Below are 17,994 nucleotides of genomic sequence, written 5' to 3'. Positions count from 1 at the left end.
TTTTTGTTTAAGTGCTTCATGGTTCTTTTTTGAAAACGGATAGTGACATTATAGAGTAGGCACTTATATCGCTTTTTTTATATAAATATTGTTAGAAAAGTAATGCAGTTTCATGAACAAAAATCAGGAATTTATTAGTTTAAAAATGTTGCTGGTAGACTCTTTGAATCGCTCCCCAATATCATGTCAATAACCGTTCAATTCGATTTCGAGCCCAACATCTTTCGGGATTTTTCTGCTCGGACAGGACCTCCGTTCTCCCTTCCACTTTCCCGGTTTCACCCCGGGGGAAATGGGAAATGCCTTGCGGCTGGTGCAGCACGTGCACATTTTGCCGCGCTGTCGAGCGCAACACTGAATCACACTTAAAGCAGAGTTGAAAAAATAAAGCGAAGCTGTTCGAGCAAGGTAAACAGAAGGGTGGGGGTGCAAAAGGAACGGAATGGCGACTGTTGAATTGAAATGCAAATTTTGGCATCCCCCTTCAATTTGCATGATATCGCTATGTGGCACGGGCATGATGACTTTGTGTACCCTGTAATAGACAAACATATGTACATACATATCTGCACACTGGTAAGTGGGTTATGGGGCTTTCCCCCGCGAATGTGCTTGTTTTGCGCCCACGCAAAAACACTATTTAGTAAACTAAATTAAAACAACACCTGCTGCCCCCACAGAAAATAATTTACAATCAATATTAATTAAAATGCAGGCGAATTCCGGGTGCCTCGAGCGCGTTTTCCCTTAGTTCTGGCTGCCAGGGGGGATGAATGTGGAAAGGGGTGAGTGGGGGAGGGTATTTTTTTTGGGGCGGAGGGTGAAAAACGCACCCACATACAGACTTTCATAATTCGCCTTAAATGCTGCGAGGCAATTTGCAGTAGCAACAGCAGCAGCAGTTGTAGCAACAATAACAGCGGCATGAGGAAAACCATTGCACATTCAACAAAGTGCACATTCAACAGCAACAACAACAATTACAACTAGAAAAGCAGCAATGCGTCAGCTCATAGAAACAACCCACTCAAGCCAGCGCCCACCCCAAAAAACATGTTCTTTTACAGTAGATGCTTGAAGGAAAGAATTTAAATAGTATACAAATTATAGCTTGAAGTTTAAAAATATAAAATAAAGTTATAAATAACTTTTTCTTGGACTTCTTTTTTAAGCTTAAGCTTTGAAAATATTTCAAAGCAGATTAATTTATCTGCAGATTTTTAAATTGATTTTGATGTTTTGATAACTAACCAAATTAACATCTTTAAAATCTCACTATTTAACATTTTTTAAAATCTTTATTATTTTTGCAAGATCGTTTTCGGCATTTTAGAAACAAGCAACATTGAACAAAACAAGGACAAATACCGTACCAAATTTACAAACAAATCCAAAGCAATATTGTATTAGAGAAAAGCCTTTTTAGAAACATTGGAGATAACTTTGAATATACCGTTTGCGGGCATTATTGTACATTACAGCCCTTAAAGCCTTTGTACACAAACAGTTTATAGAGCCACTAGCTCTTAAAGCCCTGTACAACATTTTTTCCCCATTACTTTCTTGAACTGCAGATTCTGTGTTTACAGAGCGACCCCTGTAGCTGAGTTCAGCACTTACCACCCAACCCCCGACGATCCACCCCCATAACGGTCGGAGCTTTGAAGCTCAGCTTTGCGGCATGCGCAGTAAAGCGAGAGAGCGGGCGCCAGAGAGCGACAGAGAACGAAGAACGCCCAAGGGGGTTGGCCATGGCCGCCGTCCCACTTTTCGCCTTGTTTTTGCCATTTTTGGGTTGGAAGCTCTCGGCCGGCGGCGCTGTTGCGTTGGCGTTGCGTTCAGTTGCGCCGGCTGTTTTGCCAAAAGTGGTAAGAGAGAGAGAGGGAGAAAAGAGCGACTCCCGCGAGAGAGAGAGAGCGGCCATTAAAGCTCAGCTCACCTTGCTGTAAAAACTAGCAAAGTTCAATTGTGAATTTTTATCTCGATGTGTGCGTGAGCGTGGTGTTTTTTTTTTCGCCAGTTCAACGAAAGAAGCTCGCGAGTGTGGTAGCGGATAACGGTAAACGGTAGCTCGAAAGACGGTCAATCGGCGGTCCATATAGCACAGTGTAGTGTAGTGTAGTGTAGTGTACCGTTGTGTTTTCAAGTGAAGTGCAGACGGGGGTTGCTAGCCAAAAGCCCATTAAATACAAAACGCTAAAAGCCAAAGAAAGAAAAAATATTTAACCCGAGTGTGTCGGTTCAGTTTTTCTGTGGTGCGAAAATCTCACGAAAATATAAAAAAGAAAGCAAGAGGAAAAATTCAATAAAAACATGGCCCGCTGAGCGTCAAGCCTCACATAACAGAAAAGGTAAGGAGAGAATGGATTCACTGTTAAAAACTGCGACTTAATTTTGAAGACTGATACCGAAAATGCTCAAAATTTTCAAAAAGGTAGAGAGAAAAAACAAAATGAATTTTGTTATGTTTATTTCGACTCTGTTATAGCGAAAATCTCCCAGGCTGGTTAATAATAATTTATTTTAAAATTTATTTATTTACTTACTATTTAAATATGCTTAAATGTCATATTGATATGAATGATATCAAAGCATCCAGTCAAATTTGAATTTCAAAAATTATTCTTACACTTTTAAATTCCGATTACGGAAAGGAACATTATGGTTATTTTAAAGGTAAATAGCTTATATTATATAATTAAGTTTCTTTGAGTCTTAGCTACTTGGGCGCAATGAAGTTATATTGTCTTTATGCCATAATTAATAAACAGTCCATTAAAATTTTTAATTAAATTTTTTGAAATTGTTTCTTAAAGATAGTCTTGGTTGTATTTAATTATGTTTCAGCAATAAAAACCAACGTGTTTTGCTCCGTGTGGTTCAGGTTTATGCAGCTCGAATAAACTCTTTCTTCACGAGACCACGTTTTTTGTTGTTAAAACAAATCTTACAGAGCCGCAAGTGACAGAGTTTTAGTTTTCTGCATTTTCCCACTTTTTCAATATTTTTTGCGGCCGAGCCGCGGGCGTGGCTTCTCCTTCTTTTATTTTTTTTTTGTGTTAGAAGGATACGGCATTTTGTTTTCAGTTTCTGTTGGCTCTTTGTTCTACCCCTCTCTTTCTGATAGACCCTCCCTGTCTCTTTCTGTGTTAATTTGTCGTGCATTTGCAGCTGGAGAAACAACGTCAACAGCTAACTGGGGAATAACAAAACCCGCGTCCGAAAAACCAAAACTAAACTCGGAAAAAAGCACGAAACGAAAAAGAAAAATAAAAACAAGCGCGGAAAGTTGCCCGCTAAATAAAGGATTTTCCATCCTGCTGGCATCTGTAGAGCGGGTGAGTTTTGCTCAAATGAATATTAATTGGCCGGGTTCGGTGGCTGCTGACTGAAATGAATGGCTGCCAAATATCTCAGTCTGCAGAGAATACAAATTAGGAAATTACCCCAAATAATTCGAGCAATTAGTAGTTGAGTTTTGGCGAGTAATTTGATTGGGAAGCTGTGAATTCTAATTTTTAAAATTGTATAAAGTTTAAATAGGTTGTGGCCCAGATTATATATTGCAAATTAGCTTACTTCAATTCCATACCAATTTTGACTTTAAATTAGTACTGGAAGTACGAAACTAAAATCCTATAAAAAAAATAAATTAAGCTAAAAATGCTCAGCTTAAATGTATTCCTTTGGTAAATACTTTGAGATTACTTAACAAGTTTTGTAAACAAACTTGCTTCAGCACTTTAAGCTCATTTTTCACATTTTTCTGTTAAGCTCAACGACAAACTGAGAAAAGGGAAAATAATATATGTTTTGCTTATGCGAAAATTGAGTTTTCCCCAGTACTCTTAATAGGTGTTTTCAAAGCTAATTGATACATTTTTCTTAACTGTGGGCTGTGGTCTTAGCAAATTGGATCAATTTTAATTGGAAATTTCTGTTAGCAAGGGATTTAAGCCGACACTTTCTGCTGTGAGCCTTTTCAGTCCTTTAATTTTTGAAATCTAGTCAAATCTGCCCTTTCCAATTTCCTCAGCCTATCCCCCCGGATTTCGATTATATGTTCTCGTTCTGGGCCATAAAGCCTTTTTCAAAAGGTTAGGCACACACGCAGGAAAAACAGAAGCAACATCTATGTATATGCCTTGGGGTCAGTGGAAAGCGTGGTTGAGGGGGTAAATAAACAATGCTTGTGGAGTGACCACTGGACAAAAGCTGCTGATGGCCACTTGCATTCGGGCTGGGAAAAGGTTTCCAGCCTGTTGGCCAGGATGCCAGGATAGGAAGGTCCGCCCTGCACAAATTTCCAATGCAAATTTTAGCCAGCAGAAAACTCAAATCAGAACCAAACAGGCGCACATGTGAGGGGGCTAAAGTGTCGGCTGTCGGCTAAACAAAACAAAATACTACGAGGCGAAAGCTGAAGTGCTTAAAATGCGTTTTGTCAACATTAACCCGAAATGGCCGGACGACAGATAAGCAAGTCAGTTGGTTTTAGGGGTTTTGGGGGGATGATTAATGCTGATTTTACACCGCAACAAATTGATATAATATAGTTTTCTACTTTTTAAATTTTTTTTTTTAAATACGATTTAGTGTAATTAAAATGGAAATAAATTTAGTCACCATTTAAACCCCAAAATATAATGAAAATATCTGATTGAAAAAAATACATAGTTTTATATAGTAAATGAATTTCAATGAATTCTAAGTTCCCATTAAAAAATGGCGTTTAATATATATGGATTCTTAACTATTTTTTTTAAATTACACAACAATTACACAAATTTATTTTAATGCTCTGGAGCGCGTACTAAATTGTGTTCCTCAAATTACCAAAACTTTTCTAAGTGCATGCGAAACTGGTAAATGCACAAAGCCAAAGACGTTCCTCGTTTTGGACAATGAGGGGGTTGGCGAGATGGGCAAAATGGGCGGGCGGGTGGCAGTGCCTGTTGCCCTGGCCAACCCTCTAGGATGCTGCAACCCTTGGGCCAGGATTCGCATCTCGCAAAGGCACGGCAACAACAAGCGACAAAAGGCATGAATAATTCAGCCGAAGAATGCAGCTTGAAGATGCACAGAGCGCCATTGCAAAGAAGGCTTGGCCATATTCCCTCCGACTGACGGAATAACGAGCATAAATCCCGGCAAGGAGCTCCGGTCCTCGAAATAATTGCTTTGAGCTGCACCCCTTGGCATGGAAATTCAACGCTGAACTGTGACACGAGTTTCCCGGCAAAGACTTAACGGGTCCGCCGTATACCTTAAAGCTGCCTTTATCGGATTAGACAGCTTAGTACATTAGGCGAATTATAACCACTGCGTGAAATAACCCCTTCGAACCACTCGAACGGGCGTGGCCTGGCCCCATTTTTTCATTGCTCCATTTCTCCGCTTTTCCATTTAACCATTTCCACGCTTAGCACGTATTTCGCCAGCTAAATTAGATTGCGTGTAGCATGTGGCACCGGTAAGAAAGGCGGCAGAGGTCGAAGCGCCGGCAGGTGCAAACTGCTCTGTCGACAGCTTTAGCAACAAACCCGCTCCCATTTATAAACATTTTCCGCGTTGCGTGATTCCCCTAACATCAGACTGCAAGTCCCGCCTCTAAAAGTTGGCTCAAACGTATGCACGGATTGGTAATCTCATGGCTGCAAATTAATAATGTTCCGACAAAGCCAACATAATCGAGAAAAATAGGAAGAATAAAGTAGTGAAAAAGTTAAACACTCCGAGTTTCAGTTTTATCCTGAACACGCTTAGTTTCGAAAAAAGCCAAAAGAAAAATCACAACGCCTCATTAATTTGACAAGAACGAAAAACAAGCAATAATACTTGAAACAAGTTGAGTTGCATTTAAAGAATAATAGTTTGGAAGTTACTAACGCAAATCGGAATGCTTTATTGAATTCAATTGAAATTTGAAATATGGGATTTTAAACGAAGGCTTTATTCGTATTTCAATTTCCAGAAATTAAAATGCAAATATATTTTTTTTTGATATATTCAAAGTACAACAACGAAAATTAAATAAAACTGCAGTGATAAATTGTTATTTAATCCCCAAATGAAGCCATAAATAAGTTTTCAATGCATCCATGGATGGAACTGAAGTTTTAATTTTCAAATTCTGCCAAATATCCACAAATAAAAAAATGGAATAGTAAAATTGTACATTAAATATTAAAATTAAATATGAAATAATTATGCTAAATGCATGATTTAATATTAAAAACTTAAAGTAATGTGGAAATATTCGACTTAAAATAGTTCCTAATTTACTTAAAATGCATTTTATTTGAGTTGTATATAAGATTTTAAATCTTAATTCAATTTTCAGATATTTAAATCAAATTAAATGAAAAATTAAACAATTTTTAAGTATTTTATCATAGATTTGTTTAAAACAACTAAAAATCGCAATGGAATAAAATCAAAGGGAGAATATTTTTAAGTGAACACGAAATAATTAATTTATTACCTTTTTTTAACCAGTGCATAATTATTCCAGGAGGATTTGGGTACTATGCAACATCAGGTTTGTTTCACTTTAAATAACATTAATTAAATTCATTATAAGTGATTTACTTTAAATTATATGAAGAATCAAAATTAAATTCAGCTATTCATTTTAGTTACCTTCTTTAAAATGTTGAAATTTTCTAATCGGAAGTGATTTAACCAAAAGCTTTACCAATTTTTCCCTCTAAAGTCTGTAAATACAAAGTTACATTTCTAACCAAAAACCAAAGATTGTGGTTTTTACCATTGCACTGATTTGTACTTTCAAAGAAAATCTGCGATAAATTTGCTTCTCAAGCTGCTATAAAATATTCATTGCCTAAGTTACGCCACTTGCCTGCGGACCAATTAAACTTTAATTGAATTACAACTTTTCGAATTCCTTGGCACTCACCCAAACCCACAAGCGCACACGCGTGAGTTCAATGTCAGTTGTTCGTTGGTCGCCAGTGGGTTAATGATGCGCGACCGGGGCAAACGAAAGCAAAAGGCAGAAGCTAAAGCTTAAGATTCAGCTTCAGCTTCAGCCTTAGCTGGAAGTCGGAGGAACCAGAGCAAGAAATCACAACCCACGCGAATCGACGAAGCGTCAAGAGAAATCATTTCATTATAGGGCAACCGACTCTATATAAGTTTGCAGAGCAAGCCTAAGTGAATGAAAATGAAAAAGTGCTGGTGGCACACACAAGTTACGTGATCAGAATGATAAACCCGGGCTCAGTAGACATCGGTCATACATCCATACATAGAGTGGGGCATGTGGGTGGTGCAGGCGGGCTCACAAGTGGCCAGTGGGTGACTGACGGTGGGTGGTGGCAGTTGAATCTAATAAATTTTCATTGTACTCGCGCTTCGCCGGATTCCCTTTCTATTATTCCGGCTTTTGTTTGATGGACTCAAAGCTTGAATTAATTAAATCGTCACCGCTGGTTTTGTTGTGCGTAGAAATGAGCGCATCCAAATCGAAGTCAAAATCCAAATGCGAATCAAAGCGCAATTAGTGATCAAAAAATAAACGCTTGTCGCTGGATGGCATTATGAAATCCGTACAGCCCTAATGGGCCTGGCAGATGTCACCAGAGTTCATGGTTGGCAAATCCGGCGCAAAACAGAAATGTAATTAAACTTTTAATTAAATGAATTAAAATACCATCTCGATGACATCTGTGGGGAAATTGTCATAGCCCCCATGACAACGCGGATGTTGTTGGCTATAAAAAATGTCTAAAGCTTTCAGATTGAGACTACACGAGAAATGTTTTATTTTAATGAGTGTTACATATCTTATAATAAAAAACTAATATTTTAGTGCTTAGGATTTGTTCTAATATAATAAAAGAATGAAATGGCATTTTAAAAATTCGTAGTTATAGGTGTCATAGGCTCCAGAAGTCATAAATGTGAAAATTGGCTCATACTTTAATTGTGAGTTAGAAAAACAGGCCAAACTAGTTTAAGCAATGAGTTTAATTAATTAGAAGTAAGTCGTCTTTATTTTGTTTCGGTGTAGTAAGCTTCGTTTGAGTTCCTTTGAACTGCCAGGCTTTAATTGGAGAAAAAAGAGACCAAATGGAGGCACAGCTATTTAAACGCGGTCAGCAAATGGGCGGCCACGCCCACGGGCCGTCCTCATTTATTAGTTGGCCTGCGGAGCGAAAGAGAGGCCGACAAAAGCGAAAAGGTAGAAGCGGCGAATGTGTAACCATAAACCACCCAGTTAACCACAAAAACGATTTTGGTTCACCTCTGTATATCCATGTTAGTGCCAACGGGTGAATGGTGCAATTCCGGGAAGGGGGTGGCCAGGTACATTGTGGGTCATGTACTTTCAACCCCGGTTATCCTTGCAACAGGACCCACGAGTGATTGTCCGCACTTAGGACGAAAAACTGAAGCCAATGAACTAAATTGAGCAGCAAAACAGCAATAGCTAAACAGTGATGGATAGTATCTAAGTGCTTACAGGTACTTTCATTCAGCAGTTCTTGTCTTACTTAGACACCATAAATTATCAGTAAATTAATTAGTAGAATGCATATCTATAAAGTTAAACAATATGCAACCCATATTGTATAAATATGAGTTCTAAAAATTCATTTACTGATAAATACTATGTTTAATTACCTGAACAGAAAATAATCTAAGGACAATAAAAATAAGAAGTCAAAAGCATTATTTAAAAAAAAACCTAGAAGGTGTTTAGTAGATTTAATGCTTTTGACTTCTTATTTTTATTGTCCTTTGAATATTTTTTGTTGTGTATGATCCTGTAATTATACGTAGTACTTTTTTTCAACACTGTCGCTTCAAAATAAAGATAGAGATGGGGATAAAAAGGTTGAGAGACAGAGAAAGAAGGACACATTGAAAAAGCAACAGTCTGCTAAACATGGCCCACTTGGCAGGGTTGTCAGGTTTTCGTTTATGTTCCAGTTCCCTGCTCCCCAACTCTGGTTTCATGTTCATTTTTCGGTAGTTTTATTTGCTCATCGCCGAGTGACATTTTGGCTGACGTTGGCGGACTTCCTTCCCCTTTCCCTTCCTCTTCCCTCTTTCACCCTCTCCCAGCGCTCTTTTCGTAACCCCCTTTTTCCCGCAGGGCGGACGACACGTGCTGTTGGCAGACGACGTGTTCACCCCTTCCACCCCACCCATGAAATACGCCCCCCTTGGGTTTGGCTTAGCCGCAGTCGGGAGTTTGTTCATTATTTTGAGCCCGGGGCACTGTGGTTCAAAGTCACGAAAACGTCATCCATTCCAAACATAACTTATCTAGGTTAGACAACATGAAATTGCAACTGTTTATTGCAAAAAGCGAAAAATTACAAATAAAATGGATCCGTAATGAAATGATAAAATTAAATGCATAAGCAAAACAAATATATAGTAAGCAAATTTAAAGTTAACCTGAATAAAAACAAATCATCAATTAATTACACATTTTTAACACAAAAACTTGGAAAGCTTTAAACTTCAATTTAACTATATTTTACCGTTTTATTGAACACAGAAAAAATTTGTTTCTCTGAAAACTAGAACAAAAGTTTGAAAAGAAAAAATGTGAATGAAAAAGTGGATTGCTTTTTTTTAAGGTTTTTGAAAATAAAGCAGAGCTTCAGCCTTTGTTTTGCCATTGGATTTTTGTTACGAAAACAATGTTTTATTAATTTTATTTGGAGCTCCACCACTGTTTGGTCTTCTCCCCTGGGTCGATTGTGTTTTTAATTTCTTTTGATGTATTAACCCCAGACACCTCCCCCGTTTTCCACCCTTATCGCAATCGAATATCACCCCAAAACTCTCGACCACCTTGACACTGGCCATCGAACGTAAATTGTTATTGGCTTTTTATCTGGCCCAAACGTTTTAAATGCAGATTTATGCAATTCCCATTTGATGCGAATATTATTTCTGCCTGATCCAAAGCCCATTGAATTCAATCAAAAAATGAATATTGTTAACCCGACAAAGAATCCCAAACCCAAACACCCATTCATTCATTTAAAATTATTGACATATAACCGTAAACAACACGGAAGCAGCTGAAAAACTGTGGGAAATTTAAAAAATAATTTTGGGGCTCCTGTTGGGCTTGCCGCTATAAATTTTTGTTGTGCGGAAAAAACTTCTGGCTTAAGCCCAGTTGGACCATAAAAATTCCATCAGCACTGGAGCAATTCCATTAGCACGAAATGATTTGATGCGGTTTTAGCTCCTGTTATCTGCGGTCGAAAAGGGGGGTTATTTAGGGGGATTCCAGACAAGGAGCAGGAAGCACAAGTGGATTGAAAAGTCATAAAGTCATCTTCTGCTTTCTCATTCAACTTTTCATCTCTTTCTTTCGCTTTGACTATTAAGCTTCCTTTCAGACGGGTTTTTTGTGTCTCTGGAGCTGTTAAATTTAAAGCAGTCTCTAGTATGCTTTTGTGTGCTTAAATTGCTTGGAAAATTTCCCATCTCGTTGCAGTTTTTTGAAGATGAGGATAACCCCTGCCGGCCAACCGATTGGCCAGGCTAATCCTTCCTACCTCATAGCACCTGCACCCACCGAAATTGTGGTCTCTAATTGAAATATATTGTGGAGTGGTAGGAAATCCTATTATCTGCGATTCCCAGCCCCCAGGGGTACCATTTCTCATTCCCAATCCCATTTGCAGGACCATAATGTGCAGTGGCCAAATGGACAGGCCTGAATTTGTGTCCAATAGAAGGAGTGGGTAAATGGGATACTCGCCATTTGTATCGCAACAAAGGAAACGTATTGTTTGATCTTATTATTAATATGCTGTAGGGCAGAGTTTGCTGCAATTAATAACAAAGTTTTAAATTTTCCCTTGTGTCAGCAGCAGTAACTCACAAAAAAATATTAAAGAAGAAAAACCCTATACCGAAATATTTAACAAAATGATTGTTTAACATAATAACGTACTGCAATTGAACTTTTGGAAAGTTAAAATAATCTGAAACAAACAAAAATACCAATTATGTGTTTAATGATTATTATTCTTTGCAATTCTATGAAATATTTATGACGTACTCTGAGGCGACCCCGATTTGAAATATATTTGTCTTTAAAATGCTTAAACTAAGCCAAGATTAATTCAATTTTTAAAAATACTTTTTGTGACTTGTTACCATGCTGTGAATAGTACAGTAGTTATAAATTTAAAAACAAAATGTTTTTTAACCTTGCAAAGTAAATACAAAAAATTTTAAATATAAACTTACGTATCAAATTTGTATCATAATAGTTATGAAGTATATTGCATTTATTGAATATAATATGATTAAATGATGTGTTACCTTGGTAAAGGTAAAAGGTATTTCAAACGATTCTTTTGAGGTAAATACCATATTGTGTTAGTGAAATTGTCTCACATTGAAGAAAGTTTTCCTCTGATAAAATCGCATTAGTGCCCAACTTGTGCGTTACTTTTTCTCCGTGCAGCAGGAAAATGTCAGGATAATGTGAAACGTACACCTCCGAAAGCTTGGCGACAACTGCTCCTGGTGAGGAATTTAAGCACACATCAAGGGGGCGGCACAGTGGGGATGGGTGTGGGTGTGGGTGGCAAATGCAGATGCAGCCGCGGTAGCCGCAAAATGCCGGGAACGCATAAAATGCCGACATTACCGTAGTCACTTGGTCGTTGGGTTTCAAGGGAGCAAGGAGTAGAGGGAGGGGAGAGGGGCGGCTTCGGAATGTGAGGATGGGGAATTTGATAAGCAACGGCAGCTGAAAAAGCGCCGCATGTGTGGACCAAAAGCTTCCGCTTGAAGGCGAAAGGGGAGTTGGTCCTCGCAAAATGGAAAAGGAAATTGAGTGTGTGTAATGCGTACTTATGGCGCACATTTTAAATGAAATTTTCACTGGCACTACGCTTCCTGTCGCCTGACTCCTGTCTCCTGGCTACCCCTCATCCCCTCGCAACCCCATACTTGTACGCTATATCCTGCTTCCCCGATATCCTGTAAACCTAGCTTCCGCTAAGCAATTTCGATTGGATGAAGTGCGGCATGCGAGCAACAGGTGGCGCTGCTGGAGGACACACCTCGAGTGGGCTGCATATTTTCCCGGCTTCCGCTCGTATGTTTCACATATTTGCTACCTGCTACCTTCCTTCCTTTCCATATTCCATATTCCATATTCCTGCTGCCTTCTGTCCCTTCTCGTTTTATTAAATTCGTGCCTGTCTGTTCGGCCAAGTCATAGGGTCCTTCCGGCCAGGAGCTTATTCCCGCCAGTGGGACCGGCTTGCGATGGCTGCTTTCCCCTCCAACCTTGGCCCCACTGCAGGCACAATTCATTTTTCATGTAGTCTCGAGGAAAAACACACGGCAAGTAGACAGAAAGGGGTGGTGGCGAAAGGGGGCGAAAGGAGGCGAAAGAAATATAGCCCTAGCTGCGTCTTGGTCGAGTGCAATATTAATTGGTTTTGACTGGAAACAAATGTGCCTAAATTCTTAAAAAAACATATTAATAATTATTTACTTTTTAATTTTAATAAAATACTTGGGATATAAGATTTTCTTTTACTCTTTATTGTATAAAAATGAATCTCAAGTAAGAAGTATTATTACTTCTAGTAATGTTAGTTTTCTGTTTAAAAATTTTAACAATTAATTTTTAAATTAAATATTGAGTTAAATGGTTATTCGTAATAACCTTTATCTCTTCAACAACTTATTAAATGATTTTTCATAATTGCACAATATATAAAAAATTTAAGTAAAAGCTATCAGAAGCAATTGAATTTAGTTTAATTAATGCTACTTAATTGCCTTCAGGGTTGTCTGCATATGCATATTTAGTATAAATTAATGTTTCCATTCATTTTATTTTAACAACTGTCGTTTGTTAGGAAATGAATTATTTTCTTTTCGTATTCTCCTTTACTGACATAAAAAATATTAATTTTTTTCATATTTATTATAGTAAAAATTAAATTTGTAAATTATATTACTTTTTCTTCGATTTTCTGCAGTGCCTTTTTTGTCGTATCTATTGCCACAATGCGACAAATTTCGAGCTGTGAATTCCAGAGTTCGTCTCCATCTTTCACTGGCTATGTTTGTTTTGTAGTGTTTCCTTCTGCTCATTTGCACTCGAGTCGCGTTCTGCCGCCTGCCATCGCAATGGAAAATAAATTTGTCAACTTGCAGTTGCATTCGCAATTCTCTAGTTTTCCCTCAGAACGGAAAGCCGCGAAAAAAGAGCAGCGTGAGCTTCATCTGCTCGCCAGTTTGTTAGCTTTTTGCCGTCAGCGGCTATTACACATTTCATTTTATTGTCACGTACGCAGTGTCTCTTTATGGTTCATACGCCCCTTTAGCCAACCGATTTCTATGGACTGGGATCCATATATAGAGCGTTTACAGTTGTCTCGACGACCAGAATCGAACGTCGAAGGTTGTTAACTATCGCTGGGTGTGGCCATTGAATTTAAATCGCTTTTGCTGCCAGTTGTAACGTTAAGTTTTCTTGTCCAAAATTAGTTTACATTCATTCGAATTTTGTGCAGAATTACGTCAGTTAATTGATGGCAAGCAAGGGACATTTTAATTACATCAATGAGCAAGCATATTAAATATCAATTAGGTAATGCCGTAGTGCAGTATATGAAGTAAGCCAATATTTACTTGCAAGGTTCAAGTGTCAATTTGCCTGCCTATAAGTAATTAATTATCATTCACTTTAGCGTTTTGCGGCCAAGGAGTAAAAAGTTCTTGTGACTTGGATTAAATTGTGTTCAAACATAAAACACTTTCCTTGTGTTTATGTGTCATTATAGACATTATCATAGTTTTGATATATTTTATAATCCAACTTTTTTTTTATGCTTACAAAGTTTTGTTTAAATTAATTTCTCCTTATATTTTCCGGGACTTTGGGCCATCACGTAAAAGCTTAAAAATAAACAGCTAATTTGTTATGTGCTTTAATACAAATATGGTAAAAAATATTTCATCTCTTAATCCGTAACAATGCTGTTTTTTATGAATCTCAATCCTTTTGAATTTAACTTCCAATTAGTTAGAGGCATAAAGCAAGAAGCAAAATAAAACCCTGTGCAATTTTGCTTGTAGGTACAAATACTTAGCTTAAATAAAGGAAAACTTGACAAATCCCCTGCTGCATTTAACTGCTAACGTATTATTAGGAGCCTAATGACCATCAAGTCCTCACTTAAGAAATTCTGCATTTAAATTGTAAATGAAGAGGACAAAAACAGACTCTGTTTCAAAAAAACTATACCTGTTCCAGCGATTTGCAGCTGCTCTTAACAACCGCTGCCCATGCATTTTGAATGGCGATGAGGGTAAAACTTTGCCATTTAATTCCGTCATTCTTTTTAAAAAAATGTCCTCAAAAGTTGCTCAAGGAAAATGGTAAAACGCAAGCTGCGAAAACATTTGCTCTTTGTTACAAACAATTGAAAAACACCTGAAAAAGTTAACTCCGGTTTAAACTTTGCGTTCGGCACGAAGCCAATTAAAATTCTATGGCGTGAATTAGAGTGCAGGCTGCATTCACATTCGCGTCGCACTAATTCACTTTGCAGTTTCTTCCTTTAGTTACTTATGCCATCTCCGCCAGCCGTGGAAAATAGTTTTCCTTCGCTTTTCCCAGCCGTTTTTCGGTGGGGGAGGATTAGACGAAGGAGCATTACACGGAGCTAAGCAAAGGCAAAGCCAGGTGCAGGCAATGCCGGAAATATATAGAGGGGACAGAAGAGGAGCAGACTTATTGCATTACTTACACTAAATAACCACTTACAAAGTGGCATTAGAGGGCGGAGATAAACACGGCGAAAACTGATCCCGATAAGGTAATGACGGCGATGATGTTGATGCTACTCATTAAAGATATGCCACAAACACTCGCAGCGAATACGAAATACCAACAGGTAGAGACGATTGAAAGTTTCTGCACGGAACTTATAGGAAAATGAGTCAGCCAAACAGACCGAGGGAAATGCAAATGGAATGTGGGGAAAACCAAGGAAGCTTGCTCGAAATATGCATTCCAATACACGAATAATTCTGTATCTGCATTTTTGCGTCGTGTGTATCTGTGTGCGGTTAAGCAGGCATACGAAATACGCATACGAGAAGGGAAGTATCTCGGCGTTGAAGGCCCGGAAAAAACATCCTCTGTGTGTGCTGGCTGTCTGGTCTCGCCTTTGATTGAGTTTCCACTGCATGAAATTCGCATTGAGGGAATTGTTTTCCTCGCTGTTTGTTCAAAAATTTAAAGACTTTTATTCATCTGATTTTTGTTTGTTATTCAAGCCTGAAGTGCTTTCAACTGGAATGCCTAAATATACGGAAATTTAAACAAGTGCCGCAATTAAGTGCTTGATGCTTGAAAAAGTGAATTGTTTAAACAAAAGGGGAAAACAGGTTCTTTGTTGACCGGTTGTTTAAGTTGTGTGGGCTGAAAATCGGAGTTTTATCATGTTAAGAAGGTTATTTACTCTCCAATAGTTTGAGAACAAACAAGACATTGAATGTTTATTTAATCTCCTTTTTTTTCGAAATCTGATTGTGGTTCTAACGGAAATGCTATTAAAGGTACAAGTGGTTTGGACAAGAACTCAGCAAATGTAGAGCTTATTCGAGGTCAGATTGCATGAAGAGTGCAAATTTAACTATGTGTACTAAGTCTTTTCAAATGATATTCCTTATTTAATAACTGAAAGTTTATGCCATGTCTGCTTTAACGAACGATTTATTTCATAAATGTTTTCATGTTTGAAAGTGTCTGATAACCAACAGCCACTCTAACTTCAATTCTGCACTGTGGTTGAATTTTACCGACCAACTATTTTCTATGTTTTCGAACCCCCTCTCGTCGAGCAGTCTCTTCAAGGATTTGCATTTGACTTCACTGCGAATCTGCTGGCGAAGCAAGTATGGCTCTGAAATCTAATATGGCAGAAAACCCAATTAAAAGGCTGCACCAGACAAGAGACCAGGAACAAGAGCGCAACAAAGGCGTCGGCAGCCTCGAATAATTTCTGGGCTGTGGCCCGACAAGTTTAATCTCTTTGCCCGATGCAGGCAGCTGTGCTCAGACGACTCGACTTGAATTTAGTTTGGTTTGGCTCGGCTTGGTTTGGTTTGGGAATTGCTCCTTGGGGTATGCAATTTATTTTTAAAATGTGAAAAATGGAAATAAATTACCACACTAAGAAAAAACAGATAAGTATAAGTTGAAAAAAGTTTTGTACATTTCCGAAAAGTTATTCACTCAGAAAACTACATTCTCTGAATTAGGGAAAACATGGCTTAATTTAAGGAATAAACAAGACCTAAAACGAGACCCAAGTCCATTGTGGCCTTAAACTTAGTTTTAGGTCATATATTTTCAAATGTATTATGAAAATCACAAATTTAAGGCAATTATTCCTAAATTAGGCCATGCTTTCCTTAATTCAAGGAATCTAGTTTTCTGAGTGTTCACTTGCAAATATAAAATCAAGTAAATACGTATACAGTTGCCAATATAATAGTAGTTTTATGATATCGTACCGCTTACTTACCAATTATTGAGATAAAAAAACATTGATATTGTTTAAGATTTTTACGGAATATTAAAAGTATTGATATTTCCTTAAACTTCACTTCATAATATACGGTAACACACTGTATTATTAACTTTACATAAAACACTTTTTAAAAGTAGCTATGTACCATTTTATATTTTTCGTAAGCTATAAAATTTTTTTTATTTAGATCGAAGGTATTATCGTTCCCAAAGTAATATAAATTGACTGGACAAACTCTTAACTTACCATACACGAGAAAATTGAACTCAATATGTCGAACTAAGTAATTGCTATATTTTCTTAACAATTTCTCTCTCTGCAGCTACAAAATACACCCGTCTCATGCTTGTTTTTATTATTTCATTGCAGAGAGTGTCACTAATTGAATGCTTATTGCTGCCTGGTAAGTTTATTGGACACGTTTAGTCGTGGGGAAACCATTTAAAAAGGGTTCGGGAGGGGATGTTGACATGTGGGTTACTGGTTCAAGCGGGCTGACAAATACTTGGTCAAGTGCTTAGTAAATGCTGGCACTTCTTTTGTGGGAGAAAGCTTTTAGTGAAAGTGGATGGGATGGCAATATGGAAATGCCAACTTGAACTTTGATCAATAACAGCGGATTTGCCCTACCCAATTCCCAGTTCGCCCTCTTACTTTGGGTCATAAAGTGCTAGAAGAAAGAACTAATCGCTGGTCAACCATAAAAAGGGTAGAAGGCCAGAACAGGGAAAAGTTATGGCCGCATATAAAAACTGAAAAAGGGCATGTCGCAGGACACTGATACGGATACGAACACGGATAGAGGGGATGGTCGCACCACACATGCGGCTTTTGTTGCAGTTTCGTGTGACATCTTAAGTGCACATGGCTGCAGGTCGCTGCTTTTCCGGATCCGGCTGATGTTAAGCCACCGCTTACCGGACCCGCTTTTACGGCTGCAATTTGCCAAAGACAAAGCCATCGGAAATCTTGCCCTGTGTGCTGCCATTCTCCCTTATTTGAAGTTTACGCCAGCGGGGAGTTTACAATGTTAAATTCTGAACAGCAAAGTATTCATAAAGATCTGATGGAGACGAGGAAGCTCGGGATTAGTTGGTCCTATTTGGTCGAAAGGAACGCGTGAAATGGTTTTAAATTGTTCAGAAGGAAGTGGGAATAAACTTTTTACGCATACAAAATAATTCTTCAACTGGAGCTTGTTTTATAACCACAACTTAACAATTCGGCAATTTTAAATTCATTAAAAATTAAAAAAAAAATGGTATTGGTCTTTGAGAAACAAAAATGAGCAATATTCGTTGCACAAGACATTTTAAACAAACAAATTTTAAAAATGTTCAATATTTTTTTTTTTGTTATTTTTCTAGTTTGAAGTCTGTAAATATAGTAAACTGTTAGTTAAATAAAAAAGCATTAA

At 37.8% G+C, this 17,994-nt stretch overlaps 1 protein-coding gene across 9 annotated transcripts in view; it reads left to right on the top strand.

Annotated features, from left to right (window-relative positions):
• Nucleotides 1–1,984: 1,984 nt before the first annotated feature.
• LOC128255397 (kazrin) overlaps nt 1,985–17,994 on the top strand; it is a 43,714-nt gene continuing 27,704 nt past the window's right edge. For 3 of the 9 annotated variants that reach the window (XM_052984979.1, XM_052984976.1, XM_052984978.1), the window contains exons 1-3: nt 1,988–2,351; nt 3,172–3,338; nt 16,947–16,980. The gene's annotated coding sequence lies outside the window, so the exon portion shown is untranslated. Of the gene's footprint in view, nt 2,352–3,171; nt 3,339–16,946; nt 16,981–17,994 lie in introns of all 9 variants that reach the window. The other 6 variants (XM_052984986.1, XM_052984985.1, XM_052984981.1 and 3 more) reach the window with 4 other exon arrangements.

This window comes from Drosophila gunungcola (assembly GCF_025200985.1).
Source record: "Drosophila gunungcola strain Sukarami chromosome 2R unlocalized genomic scaffold, Dgunungcola_SK_2 000011F, whole genome shotgun sequence".
NCBI lineage: Eukaryota > Metazoa > Arthropoda > Insecta > Diptera > Drosophilidae > Drosophila > Drosophila gunungcola.
Note: the sequence above shows the minus strand (reverse complement) of the source record. Positions and strands in the feature narration are given on the sequence as shown.